Here is a 21,253-nt window from a genome sequence, read left to right on the forward strand (position 1 = left end):
AACTTTACTATTCAAAATCTCACAGACGAGCGCATTCTGCAGCAGTGCGGAGAAAAATTCGGCATGGCTGTTGAAAGGTTGTTGGAAAACTGGAATTTGTATATCACCAACAAGGATGTGGAGGAGCGCCTTCTGACATTTACCTTTATCATTGAAAGCTTAAATGATCCATTCCTGTTCCTGTACTTCACATTTTTTTATATTTTGCCAAAATTCAAAAAGCTTAAATTGTTCTCCCATGTTCTACCAAGATTCATGTATTGTTGCAAGATTGTTACGACTTGTACACTGACCTACCAAGAGGATTTATGAAGCGGGAGGAACTGTACAAGGATACGAACATAATTATTATCGACGATACAGAAGACATTACAAAGTATCTGTGACCATATATACACGAGCTTCTCCACTCGCAAAGTACTGGAACAGGATAAATTGGTTCACGGCGTAACAGTAAGGTGTCGACAGTTCTGATTACATCTTATAAATGGAAAAACGATTCCCACTAAGTGACCCTAAACTTAAATTGTGTCGCTTATCTGTTGATAAGTTTTTGATGATGAGTCGTGTGTGAATGTCGTCTTTGTCGGGTCTGCCGAAGAATTCTTTTTAATTTCTTCTAAAAATCTTCTTAGCAGAATATGGAAAACATTCGCATCACATAACACATTAATCGGCTAAATGATACAGAATATTTCTTTTAAGGAAATGTCCATTTTGACCAATAGCTTTGGAGCCTTTTTTTTGTTACACTACTACACAGATTTGCATTAACTATTCTGCCATTACCAACCTCAGACGTAGATGTTGAAAGAATTTACTCAAAAGTTAACCTTGTTAAAACCAGAAGTAAGCTCTTTATCTACTTTGGGATCACTCGTTAATCTTATCTAAAATGGTATAGAGCAGAGGAGTGTGCGTAAATTTCAAACTGCGCTAAGGCTTGATAAAGTGGTCACAAAAATCGTAACGTGAATTTGTAGTGCTAAGTCTGACATGTAGTTACAGAAATAGTATGAATATATACATTTCACTTGCGTATAACCCTGCAAATTTGTTCAGAATTATAGAATTTCTGAAAAAGAATGTTTCAGTTCCACCGATCCCCGTGTCTCGTCAAATAATTAGTTACCCCAGAAACTCTGATATGAATTGTTGCAAAAAACGTGGTGTGTGCTTTGCGAACGAAACCGACACTGCCAGCGACCCGCCTCATTGTGCCTCAGGCTCTATGTCGGGAGTTACGTTCTTTCTCTACTCTACCTGGCAGCCCCTTCATTTAGAGAGTTTCTTCCTCCTCTGCTTCAAGATGGCTGGCTCAGACCTTTCAAAGGAGGAGAAAGCCCGAAATCTCACTTGTAAGTAAGAAAAAGTAGGTACATATGTGATTTGCAGGCGCACCGGGCGCTCGGAATGGATGAACTGGCGGCAGCTTCTTGCAATACCTCATCAGTGCCTCGTCTCGTCCAGGTGATCAAGACCATGTAGAACCAAAATATGGACCTTGAATGCTTCAAGAACCTTACCAGTTCCATACCCAAACGTTTGCAGATGATAACTCGAGGCCAAATGGAAGTGTGACATCGCATTTAAGAATGAATGAGAGGTGAGGGTAGATAAAGGTTTTTGAAATATATATATATATATATATATATATATATATATATATATATATATATATATATATATATAGTGGTTCCAACAATGTTGTATGGTTGCGAGGCGTGGGCTATGGATAGAGTGGTGCGCAGGAGGATGGATGTGCTGGAAATGAGATGTTTGAGGACAATGTGTGGTGTGAGGTGGTTTGATCGAGTAAGTAACGTAAGGGTAAGAGAGATGTGTGGAAATAAAAAGAGCGTGGTTGAGAGAGCAGAAGAGGGTGTTTTGAAATGGTTTGGGCACATGGAGAGAATGAGTGAGGAAAGGTTGACCAAGAGGATATATGTGTCGGAGGTGGAGGGAACGAGGAGAAGAGGGAGACCAAATTGGAGGTGGAAAGATGGAGTGAAAAAGATTTTGTGTGATGGGGGCCTGAACATGCAGGAGGGTGAAAGGAGGGCAAGGAATAGAGTGAATTGGAGCGATGTGGTATACCGGGGTTGACGTGCTGTCAGTGGATTGAATCAGGGCATGTGAAGCGTCTGGGGTAAACCATGGAAAGCTGTGTAGGTATGTATATTTGCGTGTGTGGACGTATGTATATACATATGTATGGGGGTGGGTTGGGCCATTTCTTTCGTCTGTTTCCTTGCGCTACCTTGCAAACGCGGGAGACAGCGGCAAAAAAAAAAAAAAAAAATATATATATATATATATATATATATATATATATATATATATATATAATAGTAAAGGTTTTCCTTGGTGGGTGCATGTTTTCATGTGATCTGAGTTTGGGATTATTGTCCACTGTATTTGCGAGTGACATATGTATCTTCTTGTGTATGTTTTTCATCAACTTTGTTCACTGCATCTGTTCGTACAACTTCAGTGATATGTGTAAGATTGTATGCCTGTGTATCGGTGTACATGATTTTGTGTGTATTTACGTGTACGTTTATTGAGAGTAACGTGTGTTGTACCTTAGAGGATGTTGTCAAGTGTATCCTGGGAGATTCCAACCTGTGGTACGTGCACCCCCGGTGGTACACAGTGCAACATGGCTTTTTCTTAACCGATGGTACACGTACCTCCGGTACTACGGTATCAGTACGTCATATGTTTTTCTGTTGGCTACGTATCCATCCACCAAAGTACCGAAGACTCTGAACCTCTCCTCAGTATATATATATATATATATATATATATATATATATATATATATATATATATATATATACTGCCTGCAGCCTGCCGCTGGGCTGGTGTGGTTCGTAGCTAGGGCCCTCCAAAAGGCACTCTACCCAGCAGACATCAGGGCTCCAGTGAGAGAAAGTTTGCCTTGCAGAGATTCATTATAGCGAGATGCTTCACGGGAAAATATATTGGTTTTAATAATCAAGTTGGTGGCGGCCGTATCCGGTTTTATAGCCTCGTCATGATGTAATTGGCTTGAGTTTTGTAATAATGGATCCTCACGCCTCTCCGGACCTGCCCACCAAATTTTACCCAACTTTTATTTTGGCGACTTAATTTTGTATGTTTGTGCCTCGCGGAAGAGGTAGTACATGTGTTGGTAACTCGTGTTACTGTTGTGTGTGTATATATATATATATATATATATATATATATATATATATATATATATATATATATATATATTCATTATAGTTGTGTACTACCAAGGGATCCTTGGACTTGTAATTATTCGTTGATGCTTAAAGTGTGTATTCAGTGCGATTGACGAATTCATTTCTCGGACATCAACATCATTGCTGGTAGGTCACGAATTCACTTCTCTGAATTCATCATCGTTGGAGATGGAGTGATGGGCAACACTCCGGCTTATGGATACTGTAGTGGTCTGGCGGCAGTATTAACCACAATACTCACCAAATGTTGTTTAGCTTCGTTATCAGACTCGTCAGTCCTTCTCCGTCACTCCTGATCACTTGACTCGTTAGACCTCATCCGTCAGTCGCTGTTAATCATCATTTGATCATCATCATCACACTCATTCGAGCACCACCGTCACACTCGCCATCACACTCATCTGACCACCACCGTCACGCTCTCCTCTGACCACCACCGTCGCACACGTCGTCACATTCCGGTTACTACCGTCACACTCACCTTGAAATTCATGTTACCCCATCGTTATCCTCGCCATCTTACTCGCCTGATTATAGGTCGTCACAGACTCGTAATACCATCACTATGACTGACACACACACACACACACACACACACACACACACACACACACTGTCAAGGTCATCATACAGGTTCGTCTTGAAGTTCGAGACTACAAATTATCTTTTATACAAAATATTCCGAAATATAAACTGGTGAGTGAATTTTGATAAAGCCAGTCAGAATGAATTGCTTTAGGAGTCTGTGCGACTTCAGGTGAAAAGGCTGTAATTGAATCCAAATAGTATTAGAAATCATAGGATAATATACGAGTTTCTCGCATTTTTTTCTTTGTATTGTTCAATAGTAACGTCTCGTTTTCTGTTCTAGTTTTTGAAAGGGGGTAGTGGGATATTTGAGTCATTTTAATGTTCTTAAGGTTTTATAAGAATTCTATCCTAAATAGACTGATTCAAAGGCACGAGTTTTGTTTTATGTGTAGTTATGACGTTCCCTGTGCTATTGTGATAGAGCACGGTGATGCTACTGTGTGTGGAGATGCTCTTAGCAGGGTGACCCTTAGGGGCAGGGAAGCACTTCCTGTTTACTTTGTGAAGGAATTTACAGCACAGCTTCCTTCAGGGCCAGGTAGCTTGTTTACCTTCTGGAGCAGTTTACAGCAGAGCGTTCCTCAGGGTCTGGGCAGCTAGCTGTTCTTGTTCACATTATGGTCTGTGGACTCCTCCTTTTTACGTTGTGGAGCAGCTTATTATCGGCCGTCCCTCATGGTCAGGGTAGCTCTTGCTGTTTATCTTGTGGGGAAGCTTACAGTAGGGCTTCCCTCAGGTTCAAAGTAGATCCTTTTTAACCTGTGGGGCAGCTCACAGTGCACCCTCAGAACCAGGGTAGCTCCTCTTACTTGTTTTGTGGAGAAGGTCACTGCAGGTCTTCCCTCAATGCCAGTGTATCTCCTCTTGTTTATCTCGTGAAGAGAAGTTTACAGCACTGCGTCTCCTTAGACCAGTACACTTCCTATTGTTTACCGTAAACTTCCACACTATATCATATCCCTTCTGGATTGGCTACTAAGGGTGTGTTACAGATTGTAACATTTATGTAGTTATGTTTTGGTTGATAATCATTGATAAAAATGTACAGATCAGACAGTAATTAACCGGAAGCTATTCATAGGAATAGAGAGATTGAATCAGTAACATGAATACCCTGATCATACTGTCAATAGGGATATATTGGTACTGATAATGAATGATCTACTAACAGGAATTGCACGCAGATGAAACAGATTACAGAAGTACGTAGATCATCAAGCAATTAGCAGGAGTTTGTAACAGGAAAAGAGAGATTAAACGGTTTTAAACAGAAACAGGTGAAATAGTGATCAGGGATCCATTACGCATGACTGTTTCATAACAGATAAACGGAAGTGAACTTCATAGAGAATGCAAGGAAGGTGGATGCAGGAATATTATTACATTATCACAGCATACCGCTGCAGACTTGGCCAGTGCAACATGGTACATTTTATCGTGCCAATAAATCTACCATGCTGGCATAATTATACACAGAGTAGTGTTTTGCTCATGCAGTATATTACACACATTAGGCACAATAATTTTTGATCTTTTTTTTTTTTTACTCTAATTTCCCTGCAATACTTAATCATAAAACTGCAACACGAAATTACGGGTACAACTGAGCATAGAATCCTCGTCATGCGTCATCTCTGAGCTCTCCTGTAGTCCTTCGAGATAAGAAATGTATTTAACTCTCTGTTATCGACATTTGGCAGCAACAACAACAACAGTGAACATTTTAAACACCCAGAAACAGCTTCATTCGCATAGAGACCAGGGATCCAATTGGGAAACATCTTTTGTTTCTTGCGTTTGCTGCCTAGTAATTTCATTTCTGTGGCTGACGTGGGGAGGGGAAAGTCAATCAGGTATATCCAAAGAGAGTCAGATTACCCGAAGAGAGATGAAGATATAATAGAATGGCTAACTATTTTTTCTTCCTGATGTGTAATGGAGATGCTCTGGTTGGGTATGAAATGTATTTGGGTGAAGTTTGATAAATGTTCGCACCGTTCTGCGGTGAAATTATTAAGGAAAGTAATGAAAATCTGAAAATATCATTGTTCTAAATAAGGTTTGAAAACTGGGAGAAAGAAAAGTAGCAAAATGAAGGATTGACAGATTGTTGTTGTTAGAAATAGCTGGACTATTGAATAGCAGCGTGAGGACTAAGCAGCAAATACGCAAAGATAACAACGTAGAGATTAGAGAAAATGAAACAAATATGTTAACAAAAACACATTTTTTCCCTGATGTAAAACGAGTGAGAACATACGACACCTGATACCAACACAAACAAACCTCGGAATATTCACCTTAAAGTCTATGTCATACCACCCTCACCCACACCAGGGGTTCAGCCACATGAGACGTTAGGTCTTAGTTTAAGGTTGATACCCACCACAGGTTCAGTCTCAGCTGAGGTTTGCCACTCCAGAAGTTCTGCCACACTAGAGGTTCAGCTGTGCCAGAGGTTCAGTGCACCAGATGTTCTGACATACCAGAGGTTAAACCATAGTGAGATTTTTGCCATATTGGGGGATTGTGACACTAGGTGCTGCCACAGCAAAAGTTCTGCCACAGTACAGTTTTTGCGACACTAGAGATCTAGCTGTAGTTGAGGGTCTGCCACAGCAGAGGATCTGGCACATGATAGGTTCTGCCACATCAGTGGCTCTTCCAAACCAGAGGTTTAGGCTGCAGCCAAGTTTCAACCTCACCAAACTCTTGTCCTCACCGGTGGTCCCACTACACCAGAGGTTTTGCTGTACCACAACAAAGGTTCAGCAACATGTGTGATCCTGCCACGAGAAAGGTTCTGCTACATCGGAGGTTCAGCCACGTATGTTTTGGCCATAAATGCGTTTACAAGAAATGATGGATCTCTTGGGACTGATGCATGTCCCATGCGCTACTTATTGGGACTACACGTTTCAGTATTGTGTTTTTCATTAATCATCTCGTAACAAAATGCAGATTAATCATTGGGGTTTTTGTGTGAAAACTAACACCGTAATATATTGGGTTAGAAAATGTTTGAATACTACATTCTTTATTAACAGGTGAACCACAAAAGCATTCAGAGTAGCATAGTAGAATTTGTCCATCGGTATTACGCTCTGACACACCAGAATAAAACTGATGCTACGGGAAAATTTATATATATATATATATATATATATATATATATATATATATATATATATATATATATATATATATATATATATATATATTTATTTATTTATTCCCTGGGGATAGGGGAGAAAGAATACTTCCCACGTATTCCCTGCGTGTCGTAGAAGGCGACTAAAAGGGAAGTGAGCGGGGGGGCTGGAAATCCTCCCCTCTCGTTTTTTTTTTTTTTTTTAATTTTCCAAAAGAAGGAACGGAGAAGAGGGCCAGGTGAGGATATTCCCTCAAAGGCCCAGTCCTCTGTTCTTAACGCTACCTCGCTATCGTGGGAAATGGATAATAGTATGAAAATATATATATATATATATATATATATATATATATATATATATATATATATATATATATATATATATATATATACCTCGCAAACGCGGGAGACAGCGACAAAGTATAAAAAAAAAAGAATATATATATATATATATATATATATATATATATATATATATATATATATATATATATTATATTTTTTTTTACTATACTTTGTCGCTGTCTCCAGCGTTTGCGAGGTAGCGCAAGGAAACAGACGAAAGAAATGGCCCCACCCCCCCCCCCCCCCCCCCCCATACACATGTATATACATACGTCCACACACGCAAATATACATACCTACACAGCTTTCCATGGTTTACCCCAGACGCCTCACATGCCCTGATTCAATCCACTGACAGCACGTCAACCCCGGTATACCACATCGCTCCAATTCACTCTATTCCTTGCCCTCCTTTCACCCTCCTGCATGTTCAGGCCCCGATCACACAAAATCTTTTTCACTCCATCTTTCCACCTCCAATTTGGTCTCCCTCTTCTCCTTGTTCCCTCCACCTCCGACACATATATCCTCTTGGTCAATCTTTCCTCACTCATCCTCTCCATGTGCCCAAACCACTTCAAAACACCCTCTTCTGCTCTCTCAACCACGCTCTTTTTATTTCCACACATCTCTCTTACCCTTACGTTACTCACTCGATCAAACCACCTCACACCACACATTGTCCTCAAACATCTCATTTCCAGCACATCCATCCTCCTGCGCACAACTCTATCCATAGCCCACGCCTCGCAACCATACAACATTGTTGGAACCACTATTCCTTCAAACATACCCATTTTTGCTTTCCGAGATAATGTTCTCGACTTCCACACATTCTTCAAGGCCCCCAGAATTTTCGCCCCCTCCCCCACCCTATGATCCACTTCCGCTTCCATGGTTCCATCCGCTGACAGATCCACTCCCAGATATCTAAAACACTTCACTTCCTCCAGTTTTTCTCCATTCAAACTCACCTCCCAATTGACTTGACCCTCAACCCTACTGTACCTAATAACCTTGCTCTTATTCACATTTACTCTTAACTTTCTTCTTCCACACACTTTTCCAAACTCAGTCACCAGCTTCTGCAGTTTCTCACATGAATCAGCCACCATCGCTGTATCATCAGCGAACAACAACTGACTCACTTCCCAAGCTCTCTCATCCCCAACAGACTTCATATATATATATATATATATATATATATATATATATATATATATATATATATATATATATATATATATAATATATATATATAATATATATATATATATATATATATATATATATATATATATATATATATATATATATATATATATATATATATTGATAATGCTGTCAGTAAATTGTTTTATTGTAACGTCCAGCCTGGTACGTGGACCATTCCAGGGCTTTAATGATTTATTGTTAGCACAGCGAGCAGCAGCCTGATGATGCAGCAGCTACGTCGCACTGTGCCTGCTGCTGGCTGGCTTCTTGTCGCTCTCCACTGTGCTGAAATTAGCGGCTGGTCCTGGCTGTCTTGTAATGCTCTGAAATGTGTTATGGTTCCCTATTTACTCCTGCAGCGCTGGTAACATCCTCGGTTTTCTTGTTCCCTTGCGAGGCGGATCCCTACCCAGTGTGATGCGTGCCATAATCCATCAGCTCTCTACCCCATATGATGCGGTGGTATAATCTTCAGCTCCCTGCTTCATGTGATGCGATATTGTTAGCTGGTAATTATTCCCCTCAGCAACACTGTTGCTATCAGCTTCTTGTTCCTCTCGGCTACTGTGTTATCATGTTAGCTTGTTCTTGTTTCTTTTCACTACTATGTTAATATGTTGTCTTGCTCCCCTCACCTAATGTGTTGCTGTCTGGCTCCTGTTCCCCTCCCCTACATTGTTGCTAGCTGTAGGTTTTCACTAACCTCACCAGCAAGGTAGGATGCTCCAGTCTTGGCCAGTTAAGCTAAAGAGCCTCACTCTACCCGAATCTCTCCAGGCCACTGGGGACTATTCTTGCAAAAGTTCTGGAGGCGGCCGCTGGGGGTGAGCGGTCCATGCAGCAGTTGGGAACTGATTTTTCCCTTCCCGACCTGCAGGATCCCTGTGCTTCCTTTGGTCACGCGAGGCATGTGTTGATGCCACGTCACCCGCAACTCTAACTACCTCAGAGTCCTCGATAAGGCTCGCTGAAGAAGAGTATATCGGGTTAGAATGTTACCGGTCGTTACCCATAACGACTCTGTTCAAGGGATGAAACTGGCAACTCTCTTGTTTACACATGTCAGGGGAGAATATGGCGGGTGATTTGAGAATTCTCTTTGAGAAGTTACTATCCAAACACGGAAAGCTCAGCTAGAGGGAGGATCATGTGCTGGTGTCACTGGGTATACACACACACACACACACACACACACACACACACACACACACACAGTGGTTAAGTGGCAGTTGGCGCGGGAAGATTTGTACGTCTGTGTGGATCTAGTTATATGCCGGGGGTTGTTTGAAAGGCTTATGGTGCCAATTAATTTTAGTGATTCAGGTATTTCAAACCCAGTCATCTCTGAGAGACTAGTTTTTAGAAGTCATCGTCCCGTTATGTGCTGAAGATGGATTAATGTCTCCGTTCTTGCTATTCTCTCATTTTGTAAATAATGTGGATTTCAAGTGTCTATAGTGATATTATTGATTTTGAACTTCTTTTATTCAGAGATGAGGCAGTTACACTCTTTCATGGTACATCAAATTTTGTGTAGTGATAAGAATACACTTGGACAAAACTGGTTATGATTTGCGAGTGAAATTATCATTATTAAGTTATTTTTATTTACAGGGGGACAAACTAGTGTCAGTGATTGAGCAAAAGTGAGAAGCACATTATCATTTTGTTTTACTGTATGTTGAGAACAGCTTTTTTAATATTCTATAATTCGTATATCCAAATCCTCTTTTTGATAATGTGGGACTGGGGACAGGTTAGGGACGATGTTAAATCCCCCATACCTCCCACACAGATACCTACAGTTTGCGTCTTGCGTGATGATATTCATAATGAGCTTTCGTTCACTTTGTCCCATCGGCAATATTTTGCATGTACTCATCGTTCATCAACCATGTATCAAACCAACTTTCGAATCTGTCTTGCTCCTCTTGTCAGATGATGCCGTTCTCGCTTTTCACTCCCCTCATGACCTGTGCATCGTCTGCAAACATTTTCAGGAAGGAATCCATCCATATATCCTGGAATGTCATGCACATAGATCGAGTAATGAGTTGGTGTTGGGCTGCCACATCCACTTCCCTCATTATGCTGGGTGGGTGGGAGGGTTGGTGCGGGTAGGAAGGGCTTTAGACCTATTCTTGCGGTGGACTGTGAGGGTCTCTACGTATTCGTCACGTGCACCGTGGCACCACATCCTGGGTGTGGGCAGTAGCGTGACTGCAGCGACTACAGTGAATATCTCGCTGCTAATGTCGTAAATTTATCAGTATGCTCATACTTAGTGGCAGTGGTAGTCTTATAGTTTTATTTTTCTTATGGAGGTCCTGCTGACCGTGACGTCAGCGTCCACGAGCCTCCCAGGTTTGAGCTACAAGGGTTCGAATCCTGGTTACGGCACAATCTGTGCAGGTGTTCATCCTCTTTAACCCTCTCACTTTGCACACCACCTCGACCAAAACGCCCTATATCTGCCACTCTATCATCAAACACATTCAACAAATCTTCAAAACACTCTCCCCTCACATCACCACTATTTATCACTTCCCCATAAGCCCCCTTCACAGATGTTCCCATTACGCACTTTCTTTACTTCCTTCCAAAACATCTTTTTATTCTCCCCAAAATTTAATGATACTCTCACCCCAACTCTCATTTGCCCTCTTTTTCACCTCTTGCACCTTTCTCTTGACCTCCTGCCTCTTCTTTTATACATCTCTGTCGTTTGTATTAATTCCCTGCAAAATTCGTCCAAATGCCTCTCTTCTCTTTCACTAATAATCTTACTTCTTAATCCCATCACTCACTATCCTTTCTAGTCTACCCACCTTCCACGCTTCTCATGCCACAAGCATCTTTTGTGCAGGCCATCACTGCTTCCCTAAATACATTCCAATCCTCCCTCACTCCTCTTACGTCCTTTGTTCTCACCTTTTTCCATTCTGTACTCAGTCTATCCTGATACTTCCTCACACAAGTCTCCTTCCCAAGATCACTTACTCTCACCACTCTCTTCACCCCAACATTCTCTCGTTTTCTGAAAACCTCTACAAATCTTCACCTTCGCCTCCACAAGATAATGATCAGACGTCCCTCCATTTGCACCTCTGAGCACATTAACATCCAAAAGTCTCTCTCTCGCGCGCCTACCAATTAACACGTAATCCAATAACGCTCTCTGGCCATCTCTCCTACTTACATACGTATATTTATGTATATTTCTCTTAAACCAGGTATTCCCAATCACCAGTCCTTTTTCAGCACATAAATCTACAAGCTCTTCAACATTTCCATTTACAACACTGAACACCCCATGTACACCAATTTTCCCCTCAACTGCCACATTACTCACCTTTACATTCAAATCACCCATCACTATAACCCGGTCTCGTGCATCAAAACTACTAACACACTCACTCAGCTGCTCCCAAAACACTTGCCTCATGATCTTTCTTCTCATGCCCAGGTGCATATGCACCAATAATCACCCATCTCTCTCCATCAACTTTCAGTTTTACCCATATTAATCGAGAATTTACTTTCTTACATTCTATCACATACTCCCACAACTCCTGTTTCAGGAGTACTGCTACTCCTTCCCTTGCTCTTGTCCTCTCACTAACCCCTGACTTTACTCCCCAGACATTCCCAAACCACTCTTCCCCTTTACCCTTGAGCTTCGTTTCACTCAGAGCCAAAACATCCAGGTTCCTTTCCTCAAACATACTACCTATCTCTCCTTTTTTCACATCTTGGTTACATCCACACACATTTAGGCACCCCACTCTGAGCCTTCGAGGAGGATGAGCACTCCCCGCGTGACTCCTTCTTCTGTTTCCCGTTTTAGAAAGTACGATCCTTGAGCACTGCGGTACGATCCTTGAGCACTACGGTACGATCCTTGAACACGACAGTACGATCCTTGGGCACTTCGGTACGATCCTTGAGCACTGCGGTACGATCCTGGAACACGACAGTACGATCCTTGAACACGACGGTACGATCCTTGAGCACTGCGGTACGATCCTTGAGCACTGCGGTACGATCCTTGAGCACTGCGGTACGATCCTTGAGCACTACGGTACGATCCTTGAGCACTACGGTACGATCGTGGAACACGACAGTACGATATTGGAACACGACAGTACGATCCTTGAACACGACGTTACTATCCTTAAGCACTGCGGTACGATCCTTGAGCACTGCGGTACGATCCTTGACCACTACGGTACGATCCAAGAGCACTGCGGTACAATCATTGTACACGACGGTGCGATTGTTGTACACGACGGTGCGATCCTTGAACACGACGGTAAGATCCTTAAACACGAGGGTATGATCCTTGAAGACTGCGGTACGATCCATGAGCACTGCGGTAAAATCATTGTACATGACGGTGCGATCCTTGAACACGACGGTACGATCCTTGAACACGACGGTACGATCCTTGAACACGACGGTACGATCCTTGATCACTGCGGTACGATCCTTGATCACTGCGGTACGATCCATGAGCACTACGGTACGATCCTTGAACACGACGGTACGATCCTTGAACACGACGGTACGGTCCTTGAACACGACGCTACGATCCTTGAACACGACGGTACGATCCTTAAACACGACGGACCTTTTGGGAGCGGGAGAGTAATCTTTGACCTGGCCTTTAAGGGTAAATACAAAGGCCAGATCATTATCGCCAAAGGTCCTGCCGTCCTGCTCCAGGGTTGTTGATAATAAACTACCTTAAACAGAGGACTCTTTTGTACTAGTGTAGATATTAAGGACAACATTGCTTAATCTTATTAAAAGTCAGCAAGATAACTTTGAATGCCGTGAAAAAATGTTCATAATTTCTTTTTGTAATGTTATGTTGCAGAGGGAATTCTTATGGCGTCCGTTAGGTTTTATGTTACTTTTTAAAAGTTTCTTTTTGTGAAATGTGCAAGATTTTTAGTGCTACTAGATGCACTAAATCTCTTCCTGGTGCATACTTGCGGCTGGTGACAAGTGGTAGTTGCTCTATATCAATAGACGAGCGAGTCTGACTCATCCATGTTGTAACGACATAGTCGTAGAGGGAGGGAACAGAGTGTGTGTGTGTGTGTGTGTGTGTGTGTGTGTGTGTGTGTGTGTGTGAGGGGGGGGGGGGCGAGAGAGTTGGAGGGGACGCAGAGGGAGGGAGTGAGGGTGTATATGCGTGTTGATGGGAAGGTTAAGGTGTGGAGCAGATTTGGAGAGACGAAGGCTGGGGGATGTGTGGAAGAGATAGGTGGAGGGGACTTTGCGGGACAGAGTTAAGGGGGTGTGGAAGGGTTTGGAATGAAGAAGAACTGTTGAGATGCAGATAAAACGATGAGCTGAGAGGAATAATGACTTTCACGTTTGTAGGGAACCCTCCATTACTTTCCCTTCACTCATCTTGGAAATAAGTAAAAGATTATATTGATAAATTAGAAAAAAAGATCCACATCAAATACTGTAGATCGAGTGACGCATATTGAGTTGGTTCTCTTTCCTTGTCTTTGTTTTCTTTGTATGTGTCCCTCTTTTCCGCTGGAATAATCATGTGTCCTTAGTTGCCTGTCTGTTGTGTGTTAGTTTGGTCATTCACCCCGTCCGTGTTTTCCTTCATAAATATATTGTAAGACAAATGTGATTAAGTTTACCTCTAGGACTGTGTCCTTGCCTGTTTATGTCCAGTTGTTACGGTTGCACGTGGGAAAAGGCAAAGCGGACGGTTTATATCTGAAAGGGACTGGTCGGTTCAGTATTGGGTATAAAGTCCATGTTTCCGTAGCCAGAACGGGCAGTTTACACCTGAAGGTCAGCCAGTGGCTCTGTGTTGGTATAGCCACCTCCTGACCCTCCAAAGCAGGAAATTTGCACCTAAAGAGAATTAGATGTTATAGTGTTCGGTTTAGATTACTTATATTTCTAGCGTTGGCAGAGTTTGCACCTGAAGGGGATTGGATTTCGTGTGGTTTACATTTCTAATCAAACAGTCGGTTGACAAGAGAATCATCTCTTATGCTCTGTTTGACGTTTGTGTGTATGTGTGTGTATGTGTGTTCCTTTCTGTGTGTTGGTTGATACGTATGGGTGTAAGTGCGAGTTTACGTAAGCAAATGTGGTTATCGGTGCTTGCACGCGTGAAAGTGAAAGTTCATGGGAGCCGTCGTATATAAAAAGTTTAAAAGTTTATTTCGTACACATACGTAGAAAATATAAGCAAACATCCACACGCCGTCATCGAATATGAAGAAATCTAGATATGGTAGATAGATATGGTACTGGAACTGAAAGAGCAGAGTTACAGGGAAAGGTTACAGGAAATGATTTTTTCCACCATGGAAGAAAGAAGTGATGTGTGACCTGATCACAGTGTTTGTTCTTATTACCTGTTCGATGTCTGCAGTGTACAGTTCTTCGAACGTTGCGAGGAAATACCAGCCAGAGGTCATAATGTGAAAGTCAGCAAGAGACTTGAGAAAGGTATAAGAATTACTCTTACATTATGAGTGGTAGATGATTTGAATATATTGCATAATGATATTGTAAATGTGAACAGCATACAGAAGCTAGGATATTATGATGGTAGGGTAAATACGAGATGAGGCCCCACAGGTGTACAACTCCCTATCTTACAACAAATAATTACATGCCTCTTCTAGACGCAGGAGTAATGGCTATATGGATGAAATGCATCATTTACGACAGAGACTTGAGTAGACTAGCTATCACAAACAAGACTCGCCTCGAACGTGGGATCACTAGCCACCACAACCTCGACCCATAGCCCACCCAGAGCCTAGGGTCTGTGGCTATCACAACCAAGACCCATGGCTCGACCAGAATCGTGGATCAGCTAGCCACCACAACCAAGACCCATAGCCCACCCAGAGCCCAGTGTCTGTGGCTACCACAACCAAGACCCATGGCTCGACCAGAATCGTGGATCAGCTAGCCACCACAACCAAGACCCATGGCTCGACCAGAATCCCAGGCGATCAGCCTTCACCCGCAGTAAGCCCCGCGGGGCGGGTGGGAACCAGCAGCTGGCAGGGGAACCTCCGCGTTAACACGCGTGTCATGGTCCACACAACATCTCAACACCAACTCGTACTTCTTGTGTCGCTAAGCACCTTCGTCCTCCTGTCGTCTCTTTGTCGCCTCTTTGCGGTAATATTTCTTTATCCTTCTCAGGTATTCCTGGGAATATCTTTTGTCATTATTTTTCCCTAATGGTGTTTCTGGTCATATATATATATATATATATATATATATATATATATATATATATATATATATATATCCCTGGGGATAGGGGAGAAAGAATACTTCCCACGTATTCCCTGCGTGTCGTAGAAGGCGACTAAAAGGGGAGGGAGCGGGGGGCTGGAAATCCTCCCCTCTCAATTTTTTTTTAATTTTCCAAAAGAAGGAACAGAGAAGGGGGCCAGGTGAGGATATTCCCTCAATGGCCCAATCCTCTGTTCTTAACGCTACCTCGCTAACGCGGGAAATGGCGAATAGTTTAAAAAAAATATATATATATATATATATATATATATATATAGAAGTGGTAGAGGATGTGTGGATCAGGTGTTTGCTTTGAAGAATGTATGTGAGAAATACTTAGAAAAGCAAATGGATTTGTATGTAGCATTTATGGATCTGGAGAAGGCATATGATAGAGTTGATAGAGATGCTCTGTGGAAGGTATTAAGAATATATGGTGTGGGAGGAAAGTTGTTAGAAGCAGTGAAAAGTTTTTATCGAGGATGTAAGGCATGTGTACGTGTAGGAAGTGAGGAAAGTGATTGGTTCTCAGTGAATGTAGGTTTGCGGCAGGGGTGTGTGATGTCTCCATGGTTGTTTAATTTGTTTATGGATGGGGTTGTTAGGGAGGTAAATGCAAGAGTTTTGGAAAGAGGGGCAAGTATGAAGTCTGTTGGGGATGAGAGAGCTTGGGAAGTGAGTCAGTTGTTGTTCGCTGATGATACAGCGCTGGTGGCTGATTCATGTGAGAAACTGCAGAAGCTGGTGACTGAGTTTGGTAAAGTGTGTGGAAGAAGAAAGTTAGGAGTAAATGTGAATAAGAGCAAGGTTGTTAGGTACAGTAGGGTTGAGGGTCAAGTCAACTGGGAGGTGAGTTAGAATGGAGAAAAACTGGAGGAAGTGAAGTGTTTTAGATATCTGGGAGTGGATCTGGCAGCGGATGGAACCATGGAAGCGGAAGTGGATCATAGGGTGGGGGAGGGGGCGAAAATTCTGGGGGCCTTGAAGAATGTGTGGAAGTCGAGAACATTATCTCGGAAAGCAAAAATGGGTATGTTTGAAGGAATAGTGGTTCCAACAATGTTGTATGGTTGCGAGGCGTGGGTTATGGATAGAGTTGTGCGCAGGAGGATGGATGTGCTGGAAATGAGATGTTTGAGGACAATGTGTGGTGTGAGGTGGTTTGATCGAGTGAGTAACGTAAGGGTAAGAGAGATGTGTGGAAATAAAAAGAGCGTGGTTGAGAGAGCAGAAGAGGGTGTTTTGAAGTGGTTTGGGCACATGGAGAGAATGAGTGAGGAAAGATTGACCAAGAGGATATATGTGTCGGAGGTGGAGGGAACGAGGAGAAGAGGGAGACCAAATTGGAGGTGGAAAGATGGAGTGAAAAAGATTTTGTGTGATCGGGGCCTGAACATGCAGGAGGGTGAAAGGAGGGCAAGGAATAGAGTGAATTGGAGCGATGTGGTATACCGGGGTTGACGTGCTGTCAGTGGATTGAATCAAGGCATGTGAAGCGTCTGGGGTAAACCATGGAAAGCTGTGTAGGTATGTATATTTGCGTGTGTGGACGTATGTATATACATGTGTATGGGGGGGGGGGGGTTGGGCCATTTCTTTCGTCTGTTTCGTTGCGCTACCTCGCAAACGCGGGAGACAGCGACAAAGTATAAAAAAAAAAAAAAATATATATATTTTTTATTTTGCTTTGTCGCTGTCTCCCGCGTTACCGAGGTAGCGCAAGGAAACAAACGAAAGAATGGCCCAACCCAACCACATACACATGTATATACATACACGTCCACACACGCAAATATACATACCTATACATCTCAACGTATACAAATATATACACACAGACTATATATATATATATATATATATATATATATATATATATATATATATATATATATATGTATATATATATACATAATTCATACTGTCTGCCTTTATTTATTCCCATCGCCACCTCGCCACACATGAAATAACAACCCCCTCCCCCCTCATGTGTGCGAGGTATCGCTAGGAAAAGACAACAAAGGCCCCATTCGTTCACACTCAGTCTCTAGCTGTCATGTAATAATGCGCCGAAACTGCAGCTCCCTTTCCACATCCAGGCCCCACAGAACTTTCCATGGTTTACCCCAGACGCTTCACATGTCCTGGTTCAATCCATTGACAGCACGTCGACCCCGGTATACCACATCGTTCCAATTCACTCTATTCTTTGCCCGCCTTTCACCCTCCTGCATGTTCAGGCCCCGATCACTCGAAATCTTTTTCACTCCATCTTTCCACCTCCAATTTGGTCTTCCACTTCTCCTCGTTCCCTCCACCTCTGACGCATATATCCTCTTTGTCAATCTTTCCTATATGTATATATATATATATATATATATATATATATATATATATATATATATATTTTTTTTTTTTTTTTATACTTTGTCGCTGTCTCCCGCGTTTGCGAGGTAGCGCAAGGAAACAGACGAAAGAAATGGCCCAACCCCCCCCCATACACATGTATATACATACGTCCACACACACAAATATACATACCTACACAGCTTTCCATGGTTCACCCCAGACGCTTCACATGCCTTGATTCAATCCACTGACAGCACGTCAACCCCGGTATACCACATCGCTCCAATTCACTCTATTCCTTGCCCTCCTTTCACCCTCCTGCATGTTCAGGCCCCGATCACACAAAATCTTTTTCACTCCATCTTTCCACCTCCAATTTGGTCTCCCTCTTCTCCTCGTTCCCTCCACCTCCGACACATATATCCTCTTGGTCAATCTTTCCTCACTCATTCTCTCCATGTGCCCAAACCACTTCAAAACACCCTCTTCTGCTCTCTCAACCACGCTCTTTTTATTTCCACACATCTCTCTTACCCTTACGTTACTCACTCGATCAAACCTCCTCACACCACACATTGTCCTCAAACATCTCATTTCCAGCACATCCATCCTCCTGCGCACAACTCTATCCATAACCCACGCCTCGCAACCATACAACATTGTTGGAACCACTATTCCTTCAAACATACCCATTTTTGCTTTCCGAGATAATGTTCTCGACTTCCACACATTCTTCAAGGCCCCCAGAATTTTCGCCCCCTCCCCCACCCTATGATCCACTTCCGCTTCCATGGTTCCATCCGCTGCCAGATCCACTCCCAGATATCTAAAACACTTCACTTCCTCCAGTTTTTCTCCATTCTAACTCACCTCCCAATTGACTTGACCCTCAACCCTACTGTACCTAATAACCTTATATATAATAACCTTATATATTCCCTCAAAGGCCCAGTCCTGATCCTCTGTTCTTGACGCTACCTCGCTAATGCGGGAAATGGCGATTAGTATAAATATATATATATATATATATATATATATAATATATAATTTTTTTCTTTTTCTTTCATACTAGATGGCCGTTTCCCGCGCTACCGAAGTACCGTCAGGTACAAACTAGGAAAGGCTGCATTTGCACACATTCGTTCTCCAAATGCCATGTGTAATGCACCGAAACCACAGCACCCTATCCACATCCAGGCCCCACAGACCTTTCCATGGTTTACCCTGTACGCTTCACATACCCTGGTTCAGTCCATTGACAGCGCGTCCTGCGTATCTCATCGTCCCAGTTCACTCTATCCCGTGGACGTCTTTCACCCTTCTGCATCTTCAGATCCCAATCGCTCGAAATTATTTTCACTCCATCCTTCTATCTCCACTTTGGTCTCTTGGTTCTCCTTGTTCCCTCCACTTAACACACGCTTTTTCGTCGCTCATTCCCTCTATATGTCCAAACCATTTCAACACGTCCTTTCAGCTCTGAGCTACTTTCTTTATTACCACACTTTTCTCTTACTCTTTCATTATTTACACAATAAAACCACATCACACCTCATATTGTACTCAAATATTTCATTTCCAACACTTTCCACCCTCCTACGCACAGACTTATCTATAGCCCATGCCTCGCATACATATAATGATATTGGGACTACTATACTTTCAGATATATCCATTTTTGCCTTCCCAGAAAGCAATCTCTTTCCATACATTCTTCATTGCTTCCAGAACCATCTCCCCCTCACCCACCCTGTCTCACTTCCATCGTTCCATTCGGTGCTGTATCTTCTTCAGGTATTTAAATCACTTAAGTTCTTCCAATTCTTCAAATATACATCCAAACTAACCTGTCCGTTAATTCTGCTAAACCTATGTCTTACTTTTATTCTCATTTACTCTCAACTAATTAATTTCACAAACCCTTCCAAACTGCCACCAAATTCTAAATTCGCACTCGAATATGTTACCAGTGCTGCATCATTAGTAAACAACAACTGACTATTCCCAGCCCGTTTTATCCCCTACAAACTTCGTGACCCCGGCTCCAACACTTTCTCAAATTACCTCTCTCACCATCCCATCCATAAACAAATTAAACAACCGTGATGACGTCACACACCCCTGCCGCAAACCATCCCTCAATTGGAAACATTCGCTTTCCTATCATCCTACTCGTTCACATTCTTTGTACCCTTGATACCCTTCAAAGTTCGTACTTTCCCTTGTCTTTTCTTTTTCCGTGTCATCATTCTCTATTTCATTAAAGGCCCGGGATTGATATGGACTTATGTACGTGACTAGAACTTCCAATATAAAGGAGAAATATGGTGAAGGCTCCAGTCACGGGCAAAAGTCCACATGAAGGCTGGGCCTTAATTAAAATACAGAGAGGATAATGAAAGGGAAAAAAGAGACGAAGTAAACTATTTACGAATTTTGGAGGAAATAAAACACCTGTCTTAAGATGTGCTAGGTCATCATTATTGGGAAATATATGAGAATGTAGAGAATTCCATGCTTCGAAGGGAAAGAAACGGTTATCAAAACTGCCCACCTTTGAGTTGCCAACGGCCACACGGTATTCATCTGATGCAGCAGTGTGTCGAGTATTGTGTGGTCTATCTAGTAGTTGGAGCTCACAGGCAGCCAGATCTTGGGAGCAAAATCCAAACTAATACATAAAGATTTGTTGAAATACACGAAGTCACTTGACGATAATTCTCCCTGTGTTTTTCCTTCGTGGTTACTATCCATATAAGCTTGTCACGAATTCCTTTCGTGATTTTTTTTCTTTTCTTAGACATTTCTTTAACCTGTATTGTATATTGATCAATATATCTTATCTTTTAGATCAATATATAATTCATAGATAATCTGTTGAACAAAGAAGCAACCGGGCAGTAAATGTGTGTAGTTTAGATTTACAGCACATGATGGTGAGGACTGGTGCGATCAGAATATTGACAGCAGGAGTTGCAGATATATTGCAAAACCTGAACAGCTTGATGATCAGTACTCGCTACATTCATACTTTTTACAACGATTT

Source organism: Panulirus ornatus, chromosome 18, assembly GCF_036320965.1.
Source record: "Panulirus ornatus isolate Po-2019 chromosome 18, ASM3632096v1, whole genome shotgun sequence".
NCBI lineage: Eukaryota > Metazoa > Arthropoda > Malacostraca > Decapoda > Palinuridae > Panulirus > Panulirus ornatus.